The 24,059-nt window shown below is 41.4% G+C and overlaps 1 protein-coding gene across 1 annotated transcript in view; it reads left to right on the top strand.

The window, feature by feature from the left end:
* Positions 1 to 24,059, top strand: part of ARFGEF2 (ADP ribosylation factor guanine nucleotide exchange factor 2) — a 2,483,667-nt gene that overhangs the window by 2,030,050 nt on the left and 429,558 nt on the right. The gene's annotated exons all lie outside the window — the stretch shown is intronic.

Below are 24,059 nucleotides of genomic sequence, written 5' to 3'. Positions count from 1 at the left end.
TCATTGGTTAATTTTCTCATTGGGTTCTGTAAATTCTCTTATGGTAGGATTACTCTCCGACTTTCATTTATGGGATGTATATTTTGTGGCCAATATGATTAAAAGTCCCAAAACTGCTATTTAATGCCTTGTCCAACCTTCAGCTTCCATGTTGTCCAGCAGTAATAACCTCAGAGTCAATTCCAGTTCTTTTTCAAATACTGCTTACTCTAGTTCTTGTGAATCCATTTTTTTTAATATTAACCATTATTGCATCCACATATTTCCACCCACCTTTTCAGCTGCATTAATGTGATTAAAAGGTAAGTTATAACTGTAAGCTAAAGTTAACAAAAATCAAGAAAAATAAAGGAAAGACATTACTCTAAGTAACATGAGCAATGTGCATATAAACGTTCCACATTTTAACATAACAGTTTACAAGTGTTTGGATCAGTGCAGAGCTGTTCCCTTTTATTAAATTGAAACCTGTTTTATTTCTGAAAAGCACAATATTGTCTATATTCTTTCCACTTTCTGCTGTTGCAAGTAACTGAAGCTTAATTCAAAGATTTGTTACACTATCAGATTGCATATTTAATACCTTCTGCATCCATGTTAACAATTTACTTGAAAACGTTAGCATGCGAGTTTCTGGTGGTTTCCAGAGCTCCTCCTTGGCCTCTTTGTATTGCAGTTTAGAAAGATATTTTACTTGGAGACTTCACTGTTTTCCACCTTTTAGTAATTGCCTGCTTTGAAAACAGTAGAAGTAAACAAATCAAAGCCTTCTTCTCCTTTGCCCACCTCTTGGCTTGAGGTATCCCTAATGTACTCAGAAGGGATCAGATAAAACCCTTCCTGTCCAGAGTTCTGATAGCAAGTGCAGAGGTCTTGCCTGTAACTCTTTAATTTGGGAAAGGATCAAAACCATGCATCCATTTTTCCACTGTATTTCTAGTAAATATTGGGAGCTGGTAAAAACATAATTCCCAATCTTTTATGAGTTTAGAAATATTTGTGAAAATGCTTCCATCTAAATATGTGACATCTTCATGAAAAGGTCTGCATGTGTTGGGGCATTGCATGTCATTTTCCATGCCTGCACTGAAGCAGAAGACTATACCCTTACTGACCAACATACCTTTCAGCAGTCTCTATCACCATACTGTGGTTGCTTATGAAGTCTACTTAATAAATATTTCATATCTCCACCTTCAGTCCTATACTCTCTCAGTAACTTCAACTGTTTGGGTTTACATTCCCCTACAGGTAGTGCTTTTGTTATTTACTTCAATAAAGTAAGTAACTGTCTGTATGGAATCACAAAAATTCCTGGCAGTATTCATACTTTTGATAGCCAGTCTCCTCCTTGAGTTGCTGTCAGTATCTCAGGCCTCTCTAGTTCATGCAATTGGTCAAAGTATTCAGATTTTGGTCTCTCTTCCAAGTTAGAATCTGGCAGGACAAAAATATCCATCCGAGGATCTAAACCTAGTTTAGCCACAAATCAGTGTAAGGCATTACCCTAGTGCAACATCCAAATTTAACAGCACTTCAAGCTGTTTAACAAAAGCTTGTTAATGACACCTACATGTTGTTAAGATTGGACCAACAGTTGACAGTGCCAGCCAGCAAGGAGCAGCAGCAGACAGTTTAAACAGCTTTTAAAATCTGCTAGAACTTAATTTTGTCACACTTGCAGTATGATGTTCAGCAAGCACACTGCCTTACTGGCATATGAGTAGTACTGCCTTGCTGCTCTATCTGTGGCAAGTTACCAAAGTCAGAACTCCTCCCCCTGCGTGAGTGTGGGTGTGATGGATCTGGTCACCTGGGTATACAGGAACTGCCTTACAGTTTTTTAGTGCAGCAGAAAGAGAAGGGCCCCTAAGAAGATTGCTTCTTTCTCAGCATTTTCATTTGCTGAGCTCAGATAAGCAACCCTTTTGGGTTTTATTTCCTTCTTTGCCTTTTTCTTTCAGAGCTTGAATAGTGTACTATGTTCCTTTGGCTGCTTTTAAATTTTTTTTTTTAATTAGAAAATCTTTACATGCTTCTGCTTTTCTTTTGGCTACCACAGTAAGGCCTATATTGTTGATTGAAAGCATCATTTGGAGATTTTGATATGAAAACTTGCTGATACTGCAGTTTTTTCTTTGGGGTTATAATTATTTGAGGTGACTGAGCAGGATTGCAGCATTTTAAACTTTTTTTTCATTTAATTCGCTATTTTGCACCATTTTTAACAGTTTTTGATGTATTTCTTGTATAATACTATTTTAGGCTGTTTTCATTTGTTTTGATTGAAACTAGCCCCCCCCCCCTTTTTTTTTTTTTACAAAATTAGGGAATTTTTGTATATGTATTGTACTTAGAACTACGTTATTAAGCCATCATTTTCTTCAGTGCTGCTTTTAGAATAATAGTCCTTGCAGAAATAGACTTCAGATTACTTTTGGCACTTTTTTGCATGTTAAACATTTCTGACAGGAATTTTTCATTAGTTTATAATTTGTTTCTTGTCTAATACTGTTTTAGATGGTTTTTAATCATTTGGTGCTGAAACTGGCCTTTATTCGTTAAAGTTGGGGAAATTTTGTGATATGTATTTTGTGCTTTGAACTGTGTTACTGAATATAATTGCATTGCAGTGTTTAGAGTAGTTTCCCTACAGAAATAGTCTTTAGATTGCTGTTTAGAGGGAGGATAGTGGAATGTGTCCATCCTTTTACTGGGCTGACTGTGCAGCCAGTATTTGGTATTGAGATGGATATTTCTTGTCCTCTGACTTGATGGATTCAGATATGGTGCCGCTACCACCATCTAACCCTTGTGTACCTAAAAACACAGAAATAAGTCAAAACATTTGCCTGAGCCTTTGACTGTTGGAGCATTCATCTTCTTTTGCCTCCAGGTCCCCTGGTGTGGGGCTAGTACAGCTGTGTATGACACGAGGGCCAGACACTTCCTGTGGGGCTGTACCATTGTCTGGTTCAGGTATGGGAGAACCAAACTCTTTAGGTACAGGGAAGTCAGGGGTGCAGAATTTGTTGCCAGTATTGATGCACCTCTCCCATCTCAGGGATTCTTCCACTTGTGTAATGCATGCAAAAAAGAGAGACAAGACCCACCACATTGTAGGGCAGCAGTCTGTGACTGAGTCTCCACCAGAGATGGTGGCTATGGACATTAATCTCAGCATTGGAGGATATTTTTAAGAAAGCTTACAGTTCCCCTCTACTGAATGAGTCTTTTCTTGAAAAAAAGTGTTTTAAGAAATTCAGTCTGTGCTCTACAGTGCCTGGTCTACAAGCCTCCTTTTTCTGTGACCCTGCTGCTGTGTTCTCCTTGACATCTTCCAACCAAAAGACTTGTCTTCATCAAACCCAGACCCTTCAGATAAGCTAAGCAAGTGGCTAGACTTTCAGGGAAAGAAGCTTGCACTGTCCAGCATGGTAACCTTTAAAGTGTTTAACTGCCAGTGTTTTATGTGGAAGTTTGTGTTGAGAGTTGTATATAGTTTAGATGAATTTGCTGGATTGTTACCTGCTGAACAAAATATCTGTGTCAAAGATAATGTGTCCAGTGTTTCTAATGTATCTACATGTGCTTTTAAAAAGCCCCTTGGAAGGGGCCACTACTATTTCTAGAAATGCAGTGACGTCTGTGGTGGTAAGGAGTTATGCCTAGTTGCAGAGTCAAAATTTTACTAATCAGTTAAAAAAACGAGATTATGAATGCTTCATTTGATTCTGATCGTGTGTTTGGTACAGCAGCTAATCACATCCTTGAACGCTAGGATGATGAATGTAAACTGATGTAAGAGCTGTCTAAAATGTTCCATATTCTCAAGTTTTCCTCCATTAAGCAGGATAATTTTTGTTGGTCCAACAAACAAAAGTCCTGGTCAAACAAAAAGCCAAGGCACCAAAAGGAAATGGCAGGACAAGAACTCTGCCAAAACTGGCAAGAGAGGTTAATTTCCCAAAAGGGATAATGTTTCCTTCCAACCGATGAGTATGCTGAAGCACAGCACCCATCTTTCTTAAGTCTCCCTCTGGGTGCCCCATCTCGAAAGTTAGCTCTCGGCAAGGCGGCTTGGCCGCTTGGCCATTAGTAGTTTGTAACAAATGGGTGATGAACGCTGTTTGCAGAAGTTAAAGGTGGCAGTGGAAGGAACATCCACCTCAGCTGAAGGGGGGGTGCCCCCTCACCCACTGGTCCAGCCTTTGTTATTCTCTCGTATACTCCAGCAAATGCTGAAGTCAGGGATCAAATAACTTGTCCTTTCTTCAGAAAGAATGAACAGTTTCTATGCCAAAAAATGTCCTGGTTCCCAAAAAGTAGCTGTTGTGGAGACCAGTGTTGGACCTGTACTTTCTGAATACCTTTGTTAAGGTACTCAGTTTCAAGGTGTTCACCTTGCAGACAGTGCTTCCTGTTTTTCCGTACTGCTGCTTTATGGTGACCCTGGACTTGAAGGAAGTATATCACCATATTCCCTCTGCTTATACTTCAAAAGATATCTGAGATTTGTTGTCTTGTTTTCCCTCTCAGTTCTCTGCATTGCCCTTTGGGCTTTCCACTGCACCTCAAGTGTTTACTAAATGCCTTGCTCCAGTAGTTGCTCACAACTGGTCATTTGATATTCACATCTTCCATTACTTTGACAAATTGCTGATCTGTGTATTGTCTGCATCCAGGTGTTTAGAATTGCTAGAGAAGGTCTCAACCTTACTCTCTCACCTAGGGTTCAGGTTGAATAGTTTAAAGTTTTTCCTGACACCCTTGCAAATGATTGTTTCCTGGGGTGCTTAATCAACTCTGACAAAAGAATGGCCTTTCTTCCCTAAGACAGGGTCCTGTCTTAGCAGATGGTGTTTCAGAAATCCTCCAGAAGGAACCTTACATTTGCAAGAGAATTCCTAAAAATTCTAGGACTTTACAACATCCATGATTCTCATGCCCACTGGCCCATCTTCACATAAGAATAATTCAGTGGTATGTCCGGAATTGCTGGATTCTGCACCTACATTTCCTGGAATCACAGTTACACTGTTACTCTTCATGAGATGAGAATTACAGTCTTGGAGAGCGCAGTTGAATAGTAATCCAGGACTTCCCTTCTTCCCTCCTGTTCTAGTCTAATCTGTCCAGACAGATTTGTTCAACTTCACTTGGAGTGCTGTGTCAGTGAGAGTGGAAGTGCAGACCACTTGAGAGCCCAAGGACTCACACAAACACATAATTGTCTAGGAGGTGACAGTGATCCACACCTTGAATGTCTTCCACCACCTATGACTTCTAGTCCTCTTCAAGTGGTTGTGGACAGCTCCGCAGTGATGTAGTACCTCAACAATCAAGGGGATATAAGGTCATACCCTCTGTGCCAGTTGGCTGTGATGGCCTGAGAACTGGTTTTACAGAGTTCTCCGACTCTTCAGGCATCATACATCCTAACAGACCAAAATGACAGACAAAGTAGATCCTGGGCAGACCCGCATGAGTGGCAGCTCAAAGCAGTGGTGTTCCAGGATCTAGTCCAGATGTGGGGAACTCCTCAAATAGATCTCTTTCTCTCCTTTCAAAACAGACAACTGGAGAAATTCTGATGTTCATCATACTGACCACAGCTGCAGTAGCCTTAGCTATATGGGTTATACATGGGATATTTTAGCCAGTCAGCTTCCAAAGCATCATGGTACTTTCCATGCCCCCAAACAGTCATTCATCTTGAACGTAGCTATCCAAAAATACAGGTTAGGGTGCCAAGTCTTTCAGAACTTTACTGGTGCTGAAGAGTACTCTCCTTCTGAGGCTTACAAGGATCAGTTGTCAGCTTGTGTTGGTCCTCTCCTGGACAGAAGTTTCCCATTGAGGAAGAACTTCCATTTAAAGAAAATGGTTGTTTAATAACACATTTCTGTTCAGGAGATTATTTTAAAGCTAGGAGTTTGTGTTTTAATGGACTGTTACAAGACTGTATTGCACTTTTAAATGAGAACACTGTTTTTTCCTGTTAGTTCTATAGATGTTATGTTTATTTTACTTTTGAGGGATGGTAAATTGGTTTTAGTACTTTTTACTGTGTTTTTATGTGAAAAGCTGACTTTTAAAGACTGTAAGTTTTACCAACTTTTGCTGCTTGTTTTCCCTGGGAAAGAGAAACCATTTTTGGAATGACCATGGAACAAACTGTCATTTCCATGGTTGGTCCTTCTTCCATCCACAAAAATAAATTGTTAAGCAAACAGCCCTTGCCACCACAGTAGGCTAGCAATTTGCCTCAGACACAGGTGAGTGAATGTGCTGTGGCAATTAGTTGTACATCAGATCATTCAACTTTTACCCTGGCTCTCTCTGGTATAATAGCACCTACTGACCCTACGGAAAGGTAGCCACTTCCTCTATGGCTATTGTGCCCTCTCAGTGGGCAAAGGAGAGCCACTGTTGTTGTTCTTGAGAGAAGGAACAGGGAAGATTTCCCTGTTTTGTTAGAATGTTGTGCTTATCCCTGGGGAAGCTGATGTTGCCATTAATAACTGTTGGCCCCATTTTTCCTGTTAAAAAGGAACATAAACCTAAATATCTATTTACTCCTTTTCAAACTTCCATAAGCATGAATAATTTACTGGGTCTGACTCAGGGTTGAAGTCATGCTTATAAAGTAGTTTCTGGAAAAAGAAAGAGGGGTACTTCTTTTCCTGAAGAGATTCAAGATTCTGAATCTGGACAGGAAGATGAAGTACAGATAGTAGTTTTTGCACAGTTTCTGATTCAGATGCTGAGGAGAGCTCAGATGTTCTTCGTGTTTCACTGTTGCAGTCATAACTGTAGGGTGTTCCTGCCGGCAGGCAGCCCGAGGTCGGCCAGAATTCCAAAGTCTGGGTCCGGCGTCGGCTGTACCAGCAGGCACCCTGGCGTCAGAACGCAGAGGTATAAAGCTGACAGCTGACGCCATCTTCTCCAGTCTTTCTTGCCGTGCGGTGGAAAGCAGCTCGCAAGTCGTTGGTTGGCGCATTCAGAACAACATGCTTTGATTGTCGTCGGTCCGAAGTTTTCTACTTCTCTTCTCAAGCTAAGTACCCCGTTGGGGAAACTTTTTTCTTGCTCCTCCGATGTCAGAAAAAGTTAATAATTGTATATCGTGTGGAAAACAAATACCTCATAAAGATTTCCACTCTTACTGTCTACCTTGCTTAGGCCCTGACCACGACGTTTCTTGCTGTCGGTTCTGTGCCAGGTTTAATTCTCGCACTATCAAGCGTAGGTACGAGTGGGCCTTGAATTATTTCGGTAGACAATTCAATTATAGGATGTCGTCGGATACTTTACCGACAACCAGAATTCAAAAGAAATGCAAAGACAAGGATAGGCCTCCGAGGTCCAAACAAGAGACTTTGCTTCGGGTTCGGCGGTCGTCAGTGAGGTGCTTTTGCAGCCCCTGTCATCCGCCACTTCGGAACCGATGGCCGACACGGACTCCCATGGGGAGCCTTCTAGGCCTAGTATTTTATCTGCTGCAGGACCTTTGGACGTCGCTCCTTCAGATGGGTCTGGAACTGCTGTGCAGGTACCAGCTTCTGAGGGGGTTTTCAGGCCTTCTCACATCACTATTTCTACAAAGACAAAGGCAAAGTCAAAGACTCCTGTTACACCAAGGGTTTCTGCTCAAGCTTCCTCGGATACAGCTCCCAAGTCCCAGAAGCAATTACTACGGATGGCTGAAGATTTACTGACAATGATTAGGGGTTCTCACCCTCCTCCAGAAAAAAGGCCTAGACAGGATATTCCTTATGATTCTTCTGATCAGGCTTCTGTGTCTTCTGTCTCTTCCTCTGACCAGGATTATTCTTTTCCTCCTTATGAGGATTCTGATGCAGAGGACTCTATTCCTCTGCTTCTCCCCTGAAGATTTCTCTTTTGGGGAAACCTTACATGAGATGAGGGAGCATTTTCATTGGAAGGTCAGGATTATTCTGCTTCCAAGAAGAGACTTAGGGAATTTCTCCTTCTCCCTCAACACAGGCCTTTGGCTATTCCTCCTGTACTTGATATTGTGGATGATGCTTTTTCTGAAGCTAACTTGAATCCTGATTCCTTGCCGCCTGCTCCTTCTAAGCCTGATAGATTTTACAGAGTCCCTGACTCCCATCAATTCTTATTTAAGAACCCTTCTGCTGATCCTGAAACCATTTCTCAGGGTTCTAGGGCTGCTAAGGCGCTTCATCTAAGAATCCTATTCCCTCTGAAAAGGATTCTCGTGCCTTGGACAGGTGGGGCAAAAGGTTTACACTTCTGCTACTCTTTCTATTAGAGCTTTAAATTGCCAGTTTCACATGTTCAAGTATCAGCAATTTCTTTTGTCTGTTTTAAAGCAAAGGCTCTCTACCTTTCCTGCATGTGCAGAGGACAAGGAATTACAGGATGTATTGCATGCAACTGAACAAGTTAGCAAACATAGTTTACATTGTGGTTTTGATGCCTTGGAAGCTTCTTGCAGGGCCGCAGCCTCTGGTACTGTCATCAGGAGACATGCTTGGCCGTGAGCAGAATTTACCTGAGCAGGTTAAGGCTAAACTGTTAGATGCCCCTGTTCAGCATGATGTTTTATTTGGATCCAAGGCTGAGGAGGTTATTAAAAAGATGGAAGAAAAAACAAAATCTATGCAGACTGTCAAAGATTTTTTACAAGTTCAACCTCCTAGATTTTCTAGAAATTGGCCCTCCAAAAATTGGTCCTTTCCCACGTCTGACAGGCCTCAAAGGGGAAGATATAGACGCTCCAGAGGTCGGGCGCAGGCTCAGGCCTCTTACAGGTCAAGACAATGGACTGCTTCTTCACCCAGAAGGGGAGAAGACAGACCTCAATCACAAAAGAAGGAGACCCAGTGACTCTCTCCGTTGGGCTACAGGTCCTCCTTGCCTGGAAGCCCCTCTCGGAGGAAAACTTTCTCTTTTCTACCAAAATTGGACTCATATTACCCAGGACAAATGGGTTTTAGACGTAATTTTAAGAGGCTACAAATTCCACTTTCATACTCTGCCAAGGTCTTCGGGTTGGCCTGATCTGCCAAAACATCAATGGTCAGAGGCCTTAAATCAAGTGGACGCTTTATTGGCCATGAGAGCCATAGAGCCTGTTCCACTTCCAGAGATGGGAAAAGGTTTCTACTCCAGACTGTTCCTGGTCCCAAGGAAACAAAACTCATGGAGACCTATTCTGGACCTCTCAGTATTAAATACCTTTCTGGAGATTCCAAAATTCAAGATGCTTACTCTGCAACAACTTCTTCCCATGCTCTCCCAAGATGCTTGGATGGTGACATTGGACCTGAAGGAAGCCTATTTACACATTCCCATCAGACAGGAACGCAGAAAATACCTCAGATTCAAGGCAGGTTCGAGGCACTTTCAATTCTCTGTACTGCCCTTTGGCTTATCTACTGCGCCCAGAGTCTTTACCAAGTGTCTGGCTCCAGTAGTAGCTTATTGCAGACTACAAGGGATTCAAATTTACCCCTATCTGGACGACTGCCTTATTCAGGCGGACAGCAAGGATCTTTTACTTCAACATTTACAGTTTGTTCAGCGTCTTCTCCTACTTCTGGGATTTTCAGTGAACACAAAAAAGCCACATTTGATCCCCTCTCAGCAAATGATCTTTTTGGGAGCTCTTCTAAACACAAGCCTACAAAGGGCCTTCCTTACTCCAGAAAAGCAAGTACAGCTGGCATCAATTTTCAAGACCTTGGCTACTTTGACTCCGCTCACTGCAAGGAAATTCCTGCAGACACTGGGCTACATGGCTTCTTGCATCCTGTTGATCCCAAATGCAAGGCTTCATATGAGAAAACTTCAATGGTACCTAAAGAGTGTACGGTCTCAGCATTACCACAGCCTGGAAACAATGATGCCTCTGATTCCCTGCCTCCAAAAAGAGTTCCTCTGGTGGTCCAGGGCTTGTGCTTTAAACGAAGGGAATCCCTTTCGTCTACCTCATCCTGTTCAGATCATAACCACAGATGCCTCGGATTATGCTTGGGGAGCTCATTACCTAAACAATTGCCAGCAGGGCTATTGGACAAAGAAGCATCTTCCCTGGCACATCAACTTGAAGGAAATGTTGGCAGTTCAAAATGCTCTTCTAGCCTTTCAGAGTCTTTTGCAACCAGGCCATCTTCTGATTCGCACAGACAATACCACAGTCATGTGGTACATAAACAAGCAGGGGGGCTCTCACTCTTCCCCCCTTTGCAGACTAGCCATGAGTTTATGGGACACAGCTCTAAATCTGAATCTGCATCTTCAAGCTCAATTCATTCCAGGAATACAGAATCTCTTAGCAGACAGCCTAAGCAGAAATCTTTTGGATCCTCACGAATGGATGCTGGACCCCAACATATTCAGCAGGATTACGGCAGTTTGGGGTTGCCCTCAGATAGATCTGTTTGCATCTCATCTCAATCATCAGCTGCCTCTCTTTTGCACCAGGTCCTTCCACAAAGCAGCTTGGAAAGTGGATGCCCTGTCTTTCAGCTGGAGGAATCTTTCGGGATATGCCTTCCCCCCTCTTCCTCTTCTGCCTCGGGTGTTACTGAAAATAAAACAGGACAAACCCAAGATTTTCATTTTGATAGCTCCAAATTGGCCTCGGCAGTTTTGGTATCCAACTTTAAGAAACCTGTTCTTGGAACCTCCATGAATTCTGCCTCTGTTTCCTTCTCTTCTGTCCCAGCATCAGGGTCAGATGTTACACTCTCAAATCAAGACTCTTTGCCTGGCAGCTTGGCTCGACAAGGGCCTTTGATTCCTTCTGCTTTTCCCAAACAAGTTTTGGATGTTCTCTTAGAAGCTAGGCGTCCTAGCACTAGAAAATCTTATGCTTCTAAATGGAAAAGATTTTGTATTTGGATGCGGGATCGAGGTTCTGATCCTCTTTTGCCTGACATTTCTTCCATTTTACTTTATCTCTCAGACCTCCTGCTTAAAGGCCTCTCCTTTTCTTGCATTAAAATTCATGCTTCTGCTATCTCGGCTCATTACAACACTGATCCCCCCATCTTCTCTCACCAGCTGGTGAGACAATTCTTGAGAGGGGCTAAGAACTTAAGACCTCCCAGAACTCCTCCTGTTCCTGCTTGGGATCTTAATTATGTTCTGGAAAAACTAACTTTATCCCCCTTTGAGCCTGCGACCGCTTCGGATATCAAGTTCTTATCCTGGAAAACAGCTATTTTATTAGCTTTGACTTCTGCCAGAAGGGTTTCAGAGTTGCAAGCTTTCATGGCTGTGGGAACCATACCTTATTTTCCACCAAGACAGAGTTGCCCTGAGGACTAATCCTACATTTATGCCTAAGGTGATTTCTAAAGTGGCTTTAAATCAGACTATTCACCTTCCTACTTTCTTTCCTAATTCTCAAAACAAGGGGGAAAGGATTTTGCATTCATTGGACATACACAGACAACTACGGTTTTACCTGGATAGAACTAAAGATTTCAGAAAATCTGATCAGTTGCTTATCTCTTATGCCTCCAGTTCTCTAGGCAAGGCTGTCTCTAAACAAACTATTTCCAAATGGATTGCTCATGGGATAAGGTTTTGTTACTCTCACTTTGGGAAGCAAATTCCAGGTACTGTTAGAAGTCATTCTACTAGAGCAGCTGCCACTTCAGCAGCTTTTCTCAGAGGAGTTCCTACCAAGGACATTTTGGAAGCTGCCACTTGGAGTTCAGTGCATACTTTTGCTAAGCACTATAATCTCCCTTTGTATTCTAAGTCTAGGGCAGGTTTTGCCTCTGCTGTCTTGCAGGGTCTTCTGGCTGCCCCTTCTTCTACATAACCTCCTCCCTCATCACAGCTTTGGGATTCCACCCTACAGTTATGACTGCAACAGTGAAACATGAAGAACATAGTACAGTTGTGTACACCTACCATAAATGTAGATGTTAGAGTGTCTTCACTGTTGCAGTCGGTGTTTCCCTCCCACCAATCCCCTCTTATTTTCTGCTTATTCTATCTTCCTCTTCTTTTGTGGTGTATTTGTGTTTCCTTTTTGGACACCTTTTGGTTACTTTGGGGGACTTCTGACATCTGGGGCAAGAAAGGCTGGAGAAGATGGCGTCTGCTGTCAGCTTTATACCTCTGCGTTCTGACGTCAGGGTGCTTGCTGGTACAGCCGACGCCGGACCCAGACTTTGGAATTCTGGCCGACCTCGGGCTGCCTGCCGGCAGGAACACCCTACAGTTATGACTGCAACAGTGAAGACACTCGAACATCTACATTTATGGTAGGTGTACACAACTGTACTTTTCTGACTCTCCCTGTGGGAGTTTCTCATTCTCTGAGATTATTTCTGGAATTTGCCAGTGTTTTCAGTGGGAATTAAGTAAGGTTTCTCACTCCCTAAGAAAACACTATGAGCTGTTATAGAAGGAATTGCAAAAACATTCACACATTTCTCCAGTTCTGTCAGCTTTCAAGGGTGTGTGTTATTGCTTGCAATTTTCATGTTAGTTAGATGTCTCTAAAATGGCAGACAGGTTGTATAAAGTAAAAAAAAAAAAACGATATACTATAACAAACAAGAACAAAAAACACAGAGAAGCTGAAATTCTTCCTCTTTACTTCACCAAACGATCTGGTACCTCAGCATGTCGCCTTCAAAGGATACAAAACTGTTCACACATCCATAATTTATACACATACCAATTAACTAAAAATCCAGTCATTGCTATGTTAATTAATTGGCTAATTGTTTGACCCTTTGTAATACCAGTTCAAGAAAAATCCCACACCAACCCCATTCAATAATAATACACAAATTACTGCACATATATTATTTAAAATTTTAAACAAATTTAATCCTTTGGGATGAAGGGTACCATAATTTAAAATATACATATTTTCCAAGTAATTTAATTTTCTTCTAAAATCCCCTCTCACTCCCAGAGGTTGTGCTAGGACACTGAAGAACAAATAAATAATTTCCCCCTCATGTTTTAATCTAAAATGCCTAGCCACTGGGCTTTCTAGTCTCTTGTTTCTAATGTCAGCTAGATGTTCCAATATCCTGATTCTAACCTGTCTTTTCGTTTGTCCGATATACCAACAAGGGGTGCTACACCCACATCTCAAAATGTAAACTAAGCCACAGGACCTACAGTTAAATTTTCCCCTGGCTACATACTTGTAGCCAGTAATATACATGCCAGATAAATTATGTATCCTCCCACATATACTGCAACTTCCACAGGGGAAAGATCCCATTACACTGGAGACAGTTTGTCCCTCCCTCCAAAGACCTATTCAACAGTTTTTTTTGTTCTTTCCTGATAGGCTGCATAAAGTTCCCCAGTCTTTTAAGTTTTTATACAGTGTTCCCAAACTTGACACAGCAGCTATTGCCAATAAACATTTAGTTAATTCCAATCCTATTCTTTCTGGTAAGCATAAGATTATTGATATGTAATGAGAAAAGAGTGTATGCTTCTGCAACTTTGATTTTCAGAATTTTGAATTATTATATTAGTTTGTTCTGACTAATTGTGAGGTTATGAGGAATGTTTTGTTTGCAATCTCTTCCTGTGAGGAAAAATCTGCTTTAATTTAGTTTCTTGTATTGTACAAGTCACTACTCATTGTTTACTGTGTGTGTGTGTGTGTGTGTGTGTGTGTGTGTGTGTGTGTGTGTGTGTGTGTGTGTGTGTGTGTGTGTGTGTGTGTGTGCGTGCGTGCGTGCGTGTGTGTGTGTGTGTGTGTGTGTGAGTGCGTGCGTGTGTGTGACTCAGTTGATACTTCTTACAGGGCTATGGTCACTGGTAATGTTTTTAGGAGGTTTGCCTTGCCTGCTTTCTCAGAACCTCCCACATGATGTTAAAAATGAGATTTTAAATTCTTCTTTGTTTGGAGATTTAGGCTTTGGCCTGGGTTCAGGCGCTTGGGCAACGAGACATTTCCCTGTGGATGTCAGTGGAAGGCAGCATATGCTTCTCTTTGCCCACAGGGAATTTGCAAACAGCCATATTTCTCTGCAGCTGAATGTCACTTCAGGCATGTGTCCCCAGTCAAATGTACCACAGGAAAATGTCTCGCTGCCTAGGCACCTGAACCCACAGGTGATTAAAAAGTGTGATGAAAGGGGTAAGTTGATACAGTGAATCTCTTTTAAGATTTATTACCCTCCTTTTTCAAATTTGTGTAAGGGATTCTCTAACCTCTCATCCAGTTGTGGCAAAAATAAAATAAACATTCTTAAGAAAATGTTAAGTAAGCAGATGTTTAAGAAGGAATAGTAAGGAGGGCCAAAAATAATTCAGGCCCCCCCCCCAAAAAAAAAAAAAAAAAGTACAGGCCACCCTGGAAGCCACATTTCTCTTCCAGAAAGCATTGATCTCAGTTTCTCTTTAGCAATAGATAGTTCCAGATAAATGGGTTCTGAAGATCATACATCAAGGTTGCAGATGTCAGTGGAAGGAAATTCCTCTTTCTGGTGGATAATCTCCAAGCCTCTAGACCATACTATTTTATTTCCACCTGTCCTTCATCACATGCTCCCTTAAGGTGTGTTAGAACCAGTTCCTCCTTTCCAGGCGAGGAAAGTTTTTTTTTTTTGTTTCCAAGGATGCTTTTAGTGCTATAGAAAAAAATCCTTGGAGAGCAGTTCTGGATAGATCTTCTTTCTTAAACCTGTTTATGATGGTGCCCAAGTTTAGAATGATGTAATTTCACAGACTGTTAGAACTTCTTCCTCATTCAAGTTTCCTAGGTTTAAAAGGTGCTTATCACATTTCCTATTCATCCAGAATTCAGGCTTTTCTTAAGCTTTTGTGTGTCTGGATTAACATGATAAGTTCTCTGCCCTGCCCTTTGGATTATCCACTGCACCATGAGTGTTCACGAAAGTGTCATACTCCAGTTATAGCTTTTTGCAGGCTACAAGGTATCCAAGGTTTTCCATAGTTAAACAATTTTTATTTTTTTTTTATCTTTGCAGAGTGAGAGATCCCTTTCACTAGCTGGGATTTTAAGAGAATATTGAAAAGTCTTTTCTGACTCTCTAGACAGGATTATGTCTTGGGATGTCACCTAGACACTTCAGTTCAAAGGGCTTTTGTTCCACAGGAAAAAAAACGATTTGTATCTAGATTTGTTATTAAGTTTTTCAAGTCAGACTTTGGTCAAGTACTCATGAATACCTCAGGATTTTGGGCATCTGTGATTCTCATGATACCCTGGTGAAGACTACACATGAGAAAGATACAATGGTATCTAAAGTTTGTTTTGTCCGAGCTCCAACATCCTTTGTCTCTTTAAATCCCAGTACTGGGGTTTGTCAGTAGAGAAATCACTTGGAGATGGCAAATATTCTTAAATCCAGGTTTTCCTTCTCCCTCCCTGTTCCAAGGCAGTCAAGTCACCACAGATGCCTTGGAGTTTGCCTGGGGAGCAGTTTCAAGAGGTATAAAAGTAAAAGGTGAGTGGGACACCAAGTAGAGATGCAAGCACAAAAATATAAAAGAGATACTTGCCATGATCAAGGCACTCAGTTGTCTGAATCATCTTTTGTCTCCAGGACCTCTTCATGCTGTTACAAACAGTACCACAGTCGTGAAGTACTTCAACAAGGTAGGAGGAATCGGTTCTTACTCCCTCTGCAGACTAGCCATGTTCGCTTAGGATAGAGCCTCACAGCACATTCTTACTCTACAGGTATCCTACATTCTGTTACAGCAATGCTGTATGACAGACATGCTGAGCAAGACAAGGGCAGACCCTCGCAAGTGGAAACTAGATCACGGGGTCTTCCAAGATTTGATTTATCTGTGGGAAGTTCCTCAAGTAGACCTATTTGCTTCCTGTCTGAAAAGTCAGCTGGCAAGTTTCTGCTCCTGGACTCCATGCAAGAAGGCCTGGAAGACCGATCCTTTTTCTTTTCCCTGGACACAGTAATTCTGTATGCTTTTCCACCCTTTCCACTGATATCCAGTGTACAACTGATGTCTTTTTCATTCATTCCTCAACTGATGGGTTCAAATCCGAGACTTGGATCCAACTTGGCCGCTTTTACCAGACCATCGGATTCTAGAACTCTCAAGCTCCTTCTTTTATCCATAATGCCTCACCAACCTAAAGTACCTCAGATCTCGTTTGTCACCATTAGGTATCAGAGGCAGATTCCTTAGATTTCGAGCACTTCTTGAGTATTCATTGGCTATTTCCATATTTCAAGTATTGTGAGTTAGTTACATTTCATTTAGTACCTTTCTTCTTTCTCCCTCCCATAATTTAGTGTATTAAATAACCTTTTACCCTTTCTTCAGCTACCATTGTTTGGTACTTCTCTCAGTACCATTGTTGGTATCTTTTTGAACTGTTCTGAGTACTCTATTTACCATTGTTGGTAATTTTTTTTACTTTTTTTCTTTCTCTCTCTTTCTGTTTTATTAAAAAATAAGATTTTTTTTTATAAATTTTAGGATAGTTTTTCCTAACAGATTGTTTGTTCTCTGCTACTTGTTTGATGGTAATTCATCCTTTTGGTTAAGTTGCCAGACAAACACTTTGGGTTTAAAAAATGTGTTTCTTCTAAACACAAGCTTCCCAGTTCATATGGTCACAGGGAATGCATGTACTGTCTGGGTCCAGCACATATTAATGTGGACTGTGCAGTCTGCTCTGGTTTTAACTCCTGGGCCTTGACAGATTACAGGAACAAATCAGCTTTGGGAGGTCTGTTACCATCTGTATCATCTTAGGTGACTACGGCTCAACCCCCCTCTAAAAAGTCATATAAAAGTAAAACTGGTACTTTGACTTAAGAAAAGGAGTCCCAGAAAAGGTCAACAGATCAATCCTCGACATAGACTTTGGCTTCTTCATAGAAGCCTCATGTGAAGATTCATAAAAAGTCCGATCTACTGGTTTTGGATCAGACAGTTCAAAAACCTAAGTCTCCTTGGGTACATACTCTAACATTTCTGTCAGATCCATTTCTAACCAGGCTTCCTTCTTTCCTACAAGGTTCACCGTGAAGGCACTCTAGGTTTCCTTCCACTACGTCTTCTCTTCAGTCCTCCAGAAGTCTTTCAGAAGCAGACATGGGCAGGATAATGAGGAAGTTTCTCAGAGCACAGAAACAGATGGGGGTTCTCCCAGCTCCGACCTTCTACCAGGCCTGGGAGCCGACATCTGGTTAGGAGATTGTTTCACCTTTGTTTATCTTCAAAATAAAATGAGTCTGTTAGCTAACGTCAAGGCTCACTCCACCAGATCAGTTTCCACTTCACTGGCCTTTCATTCAAGAACCTCTGTGGATGACATTTGCATAACAGCTACTTGGGCTACCCCTCATACCTTTATCACTCATTACAAATTGGACATGGTCTCCAGGGGAAGAGCATCCTTTGGCTCAGTGGTGCTCGGGAATATCCTTCCATAGGGCCTCCCATAACATAAAGTAGCTAGGGATTCTATCCCAGTTGTCATGAATGACTGAAGATTGGCAACATCAGATAAAGACGTTCTGTTCTTACCATAAAGTTCTGTCTGTTATCAATCTTCATTCATTCTTGACATCCCACGCTCCCATCCCCCTCCAAAGACTCCTGGAGGTTCGGATGTAGTCCTGGTTCTGTGATAAGACATTTGCTCAGACACCGCTTCTGCTTTATGATTTTTATGGGCAAACTCGATCTGAATGGAAGGGAAGAGAGGCACTATGGGTAGCCTTAGCTCAAGAGTTCCTGGTTGGCACAACCTTGTTATATCAGCCAAGTCGGTTCTGAGGACAGAACCGAACCCAACTTTCAAGAATGAATGAAGATTGACAACACAGATGAAATGTTATGGTAAGAACACAACTTCTTTTTCCCTAGTTATTCCAGTTTACTCACCCAGCATCTTCAACAGAGCAGTCTGCAGGTAATCTTTATAATCTACCAACTCATTGTACTCCCAGAAAATATGTTCCCAGTAACCTCTTTCATCCCTGTCACACCTTCAACATTTGCTGTCTACCTGAGGAAAAATTCTTTGGAGTCTGCTTGGGATATAAAAATACGTCTGTAAACACTTACAGGCAAAGATCCTAAATCTTATAGATTTTGTTGCATATTTGGGAGACATACATATATTGATTTGTGTAGTTATCATGCAGTATTTTATATGCTCTATTAATTATTCCTTTCTTAATAGCAGCTTCTGTTCCAGATTCTACTAAAAACTGTACCAGTGCTGGTCTTTCGTGTAGGACTCCCCTATTTCTTTCTCTCTGCCAGTACTCTGATATCAATCCTTGATATGGAAGGCAATCTCCAGCCTGCAGTCCAAATAAGTTCTTGGCGTCTTCCCATTATATATATTGGTTCCTTTGCCAGTTTTCTCCAGTATATTCCCACCCCTTTTTTCTGTTGTCTGTATCCCTAATTGCAGTCATCTCTATTTGTGGAATCTCCTTTTCTCCATTCCTGTGTTGGCTTAATTCTTGGAAGACCTTCTGCTACTTTAAGAATATAATAGTCTGTATGGTTATTGTTCTCATTAAACGTCTGCATTCAAAATCCCAGTCTCTCCCTGTTACTTGAGCTTCCCCTATTTCATCACCATCTCTTTTCACTTTGAATTATAGTTTTCTGCTTGTGCTATGTATAGGAGCCTCATCTGTGTTACTCTGAAATACCCCTTCAACTCGGGTAATCCCAATCTGCCCTGTTCTATTGGAATAATAAGCTCATTCCATTTGACTCTTGCCGCCTTTCCTCGTCTATCTATCTATAAAATCCTTCAGCTCTTTATTAATTACTATCCACATCTTCTCCTTTGGTTGATAAAAATATGCCTGGCCTGTATATAAGACTAAAGGGACTAAAACACATTTTAACTGCTTGTATCTTAAGGGACTAAAAACATTTTAACTGCTTGTGTCTTACTATCGATGTACATATAACAGAGCTTCTGTTTTTCTCAGTTTTTGTATTATCTTTTGTTTAGTCTCTTCCCAAATATCATTAGCTGCTACTCCGGTATCATTTTTAATCCATACTCCCAAATATTTAATTGTATCATGTCTCCATAAGTATGGATATTGCTGAACCAATTTGTATGTGGTTACATAATTTACCCCTATTGCTTTTGGTTTAGCTTCATTAATTTTGTATCCTGAAAAGATTTGAAACCATCTCAATATGTTCCATAGCACTGTAATCTCCCTTTGTCAAGTATTAGAAGCCGGACACTGTTGAAACAATATCGAAAAGACCAGTTAAAATTCTAGCCCCTGTAAAACAACGTACACACTGGAGCAAGGGAGTACCATGGTTGTGGCTGCAGCTGCAAAGAAGGAATTAGCAGAACAGAGTTCTTCTGCCCATCTCCTAATAGAAAGTTTAGGTTGTTGGATAGATTTGGGAAGCCTGTTTATGCTTAAGCAACCTTTGCCCTTTGGTCACTGATTTACTTGGCACATTGTATGAAACTGCAAAGAGATTTGATCAAGGAGCTTACCAGATCTCTTTCTGGGTCCATATCCTCTAAGAATGAAAATAGAATCCCTTCACAACCAGCCACCTTCCACTCTGTCTCAAATACGTCCATGAGGTTGATTTCCCATTCTGCAGGAGGCACCTCACCAGTGGCAGGTTTAGGCATAGCCATCAGAAGGCATGCCTGGATCCACTTACATGAGTTTGTGGAACCATTTAAGTTTTCGTTCATCAGTGCACTCTTTGACGGATCTTCTGTGTTTGGGCGCAAAGTTAAGTTCATAGTCCATAGGTTAACACTAGGCTAACTGCCCTTGTTGGCCATTTTAAGCCTAGCCAATTAGCACGTGAGAATCAAACCCTGCACCTTGTGTCTTTAAGGCCAGTATCTTAACCATTTTGGCAACCTCCCTCTGGGACACGCTGTCCAGGTGTGAGCAAGAGGGAAAGACCCTGTCTGCTGTGGGTGTTTTTCTACCTCTCAAAGGCCTTTCTCTATGAATCAGCAAGGTGGTAGAAAGATTTAATTTAAGAAATTCCAGGGTTCTTTCCAGGATTGATATGGAGATAGTTCCCACAAGAGCAAAGGGAGGAACTCGAAGACTCCGTCCTCATGGCAGAGTTGGTCTGCAGAACCAGGGCTTTAGAGATTCATTCTTAGATCGGGCCTATCAGCACTCCTGAAGGGATGCCTGACTGTCCCTTTCTGGAGGCGGTCAGGGGTCATTTATCCCTGCATTCGAGAGCCTGGCTTGACATCACAAAAGATTCCTGGATGCAGAGGATCATATGCAGAGGTTATACCATACCATTTTCCCTTAACTCTTCCCACAGATATGAAGAAAATCCCTGATGTTCCACTCAGTCAAAGGGAAGCAGCACATCTCTGGAAATAAAAAAGCTGCTAGAAGAGAGTCATCCAATAGGTCGCCACCAGACCAGAGAGAGTCCACAACTTATTCAAGATTCTTCTTGGTGCCAGAAAAGACAGGGAACCTGAGACCAGTTCTGGATCTCAGCAAGTTAAACCAGTTTGTCCAGTATATGAAGTTTCAGATGGTCAGAGTTCAGTCCATTTTGCCTCTGCTGCAAAAAGATGATTTAATGTGCTCGATAGATCTTCAGGATGTGTACTATCACATCAAAATAAACAGGTGTTCCAGGAGATACTTACACTTTTGGCTGGGAACCAGTCATTACCAGTTCATAGCACTGCCTTTTGATCTCACCACAGGTCCAGGGTGTTCAACAAATGCATGGTAGTGTTAGTAACTCAGGTGAGACTGCTGGGATTCCGAGTGTTTCCATATCTAGACAACTGGCAATTTACTTGCCCCATCCAGGCATCGACTACTACAGGCAAGGGATTGCTTGCTTCAGTTGTGTTCTCATCTAGGAATAACAGTCAATTATAACAAGTCTCAACTCATACAATGCAGAGTCTAGAGTTCATAGATGCTCATTTGGGCACAGTCAGCCATATAGCCTCCATTGGAATAAACACACTGCAGTTCGAAGTCAAGAAAGTGATCTAGAATTCATCAATGGATACTGCAGGCTTTGGGTTCCATGGTAGCAGCTGTCACCCTTGTTCCTTTGACCAGGTTCCATATGAGAGTCCTTCAATGGGCTCTGTTGTCTGGTCTCTTCTCCAATAGCCATTATTCATGCCAGTCAAGATCACTCGAGCATGCAAAAGATATCTTCTGTGGTGGATTCATTTGAAACAGCTCTGCAAAGGCCATCCCTTTGTTCTTCCCCCACCCAAGACCACAGAGACTAGGGATGCCTCCCAACTTGGGGGGGGGGGGCACTATTTGGAACAGACAGTCCAAAGTACATGGTCCCCTGAAGAGGCCAAAATGCTTATCAGTGTTCCAAAGATGAGAACTGTCCTCTTAGCTTTGCAGGCCTTTCAAGACATTCTCCCATCTGGAACAATTGCAGTGCAGATGGACAATATGTCGTTAGTCTGGTACATCAGCAAATAAGGGGGAACCAGAACTTACCCTCTTTGTCAAGAAGCTGTGAGAGTATGGCAATGATTGATCTCTTCCAGTCACTTTCTAAAAGCAACGTACATTGTGGGGAAAACCAGAGTTATAGCAGACAAACCAAGCAGGTTCATTCTGATGCCTTACAAGTGGTCTCTCAATGTCAGTGTGGTGGAGAGAATTTTCTGTCAATGGGGCCAGCCATGCTGCAGTCTGTTTGCCTCTCCCCTCAACTAGAAGTGCAGCAGGTTCTTTGCTTTGATCCCTCTATTGCGGGAGTCACCAAGAGATGCTCTAGTTCATGATTGGCTCTTCGGTCTCTTTAATGCATTTCTACCCTTGCCACTAATCCCAAGTTTCTAAAGAAAGCAGTTCACTTAAAGAGCTCAGTTAGCCTCATTGCACCATTTTGGCCTCATTACATTTGGTTCCCATTCCTCTCACCTCATCTTCTACGTCCACCCTGGAGTCTGGAGCTAGTTTCTCAACTATATGAGTTCATTTGGCTGCCATTTCTAATTTCCCCCTTGGCAAAAATAACTCCTTTAATTTTTTTCTAAACTATACAGTGCCTTTCTAAAGGGAGCTCTTTTGCTAAGACTTTTGTTAAAAGATCCTGCCTTCTCCTTTGGATTTGCATATAATGACTCTGGCCTTAACTCAGTCTCCTTTTGAACCTTCAGCCGAAGCAGACCTTAAATTTTTATTTTGGAAAAGCATTTTTCTAGTGGCTATTACATCAGCTAAAAGAGTATCTGAACTCCAGGCTCGGTCATCAAAGCCTCCTTACCTTACTTTTCACAAAGGTTGTCATTGCGAACAAGCCATCCTTTTTACCAAAGGTAGCTTCTGAGTCAAATGTAAGCCAGGTCATTAATCTCTCAGTTTTCTTTCCAGCTTTTCAAACAATGGGGAGTATATGTTACACCTTTTGTATGTACATAGATGGGTCTATATCACGTTGTCGAACTGTTAAAAGTTCGAATGTCATATGGTCGACACCATATGATTGGACTTTTAAAAGTTCGAACATTTCAACGGAGATCTCCATACAGTGTGGAATGGGAAGATTTCCCTTTTCTGCACTGTAGTGCAATTTCGGAGTTGGTATATTTAAAGAGCGGGGGATGGGGGTGCAGGGTGGCTTGCCCTCCTGCTTAAACCGTTCAGGTAGGCTTTTTTCTTTGCTTTATTTTTTTTTGTTACATTTTCAAACTTTTAAAAGTTCGATCATGTGGTGTCGACCATATGACGTTCAAACTTTTAAAAGTTTGATTATGCAGTATTGACACACATAGACTACTTCTTTTTTTACCTTCAAAGAACTAAAGACTTTAGAAAATCTGAGCAGTTTTGTTTTTTTTTTGTTTTTTTTCTCCCACCAGGTTAGGCAAACCTGTATCCAAAGTTACATTGACCAAGTGGTCAACTGATTGTATAACCTTCATCCACAGTAAAATAGGATTATCTTTACCAAAACCTCCTAGAGCCCATTCCATGAGGTGTATGGCAGTTTCTTCAGCTTTTTTGGTCCAGAGCCTCTTTAGATGATATTTGTGCAGCTGCAACTTGGGCTAATCCTCATGCTTTCATTGCTCATTACAAGTTAGATTTAATTTCCAGGAACAGAGTGGCCTTTGACTCAGCAGTGCTCCAGAATATCCTTCCATAAGGGCCTCCCAAGGTTGCAGTAGATGAGGATTCTGTTCCATCAGTTGAGGAATGAATGAAAATGAGAAAGTCAGATTAAAAAAAATGTATGTACCTATTTCTTCTCCATCACATCTCCAACATTTGCTGTCTACCTAAGGAAAAATTATTTGGAGTTTCCTTGGAGTATAAAAATACCTATGTGTAAACACTTCTAAGCAAAGATCCTAAATCTTCTAGACTTTGTTTTATATTTCAGAGACATATAAATGTATCCCTCATTGTTTCTTTATGAATTGCTTATCCAGTCTCACTTCCCAATCCTTTCTAACATCCTCTGGTTGATTCTTATAGTTATTTTTGCAATATTTTATATACTCTACTAATTATTCCTTTTTTAACAGCAACTTCTGTTTTAGATTCTACTAAAAACTCTAGCAATGCTGGTCTTTTGCTTAGGATTCCCCTGTTTCTTTCTATTTGCCTGTACTCTGTTATCAGTCCTTGACAAGGAAGGCAATCTCTAGCCTTCAGTCCGGATAAATTCTTGGCCTGTTCCCATTCTATTACTTTTTCCTCTCTAATTATTTGCACCCAATACCTTGGTCTTTTCCCAGTATTCTCCAATAAATTCCAGCCCTTCTTGCCTATTGTCTGTATCCCTAACTGCAGTCATCCCTATCAGCGGAATCTCCTTTCCTCTATTCCTGTGTGGGCTTAATTCTTAGAATAATTTCTTCTACTTTGAGTGTAATATTCTGTATGGTTGTTATTCTCCTTAAGGATCTGCATCCAAAATCTTCTTGTTTCTTGAGCGTCCCCCATGTTTCTTCATTATCCCTTTCCACTTTGAATTATAGTTTTCTGCTTGTGCTGTGTGTAGGAGCCTTAACTGTGTAGGTCCAAAATACCCCTTCAAATCAGGTAATCTCAGACCATCTTGTTTTA

This window comes from Protopterus annectens, chromosome 12.part0 (assembly GCF_019279795.1).
Source record: "Protopterus annectens isolate FY-2018-M chromosome 12.part0, PAN1.0, whole genome shotgun sequence".
In the NCBI taxonomy this organism is placed as follows: Eukaryota; Metazoa; Chordata; order Ceratodontiformes; family Protopteridae; genus Protopterus; species Protopterus annectens.
Note: the sequence above shows the minus strand (reverse complement) of the source record. Positions and strands in the feature narration are given on the sequence as shown.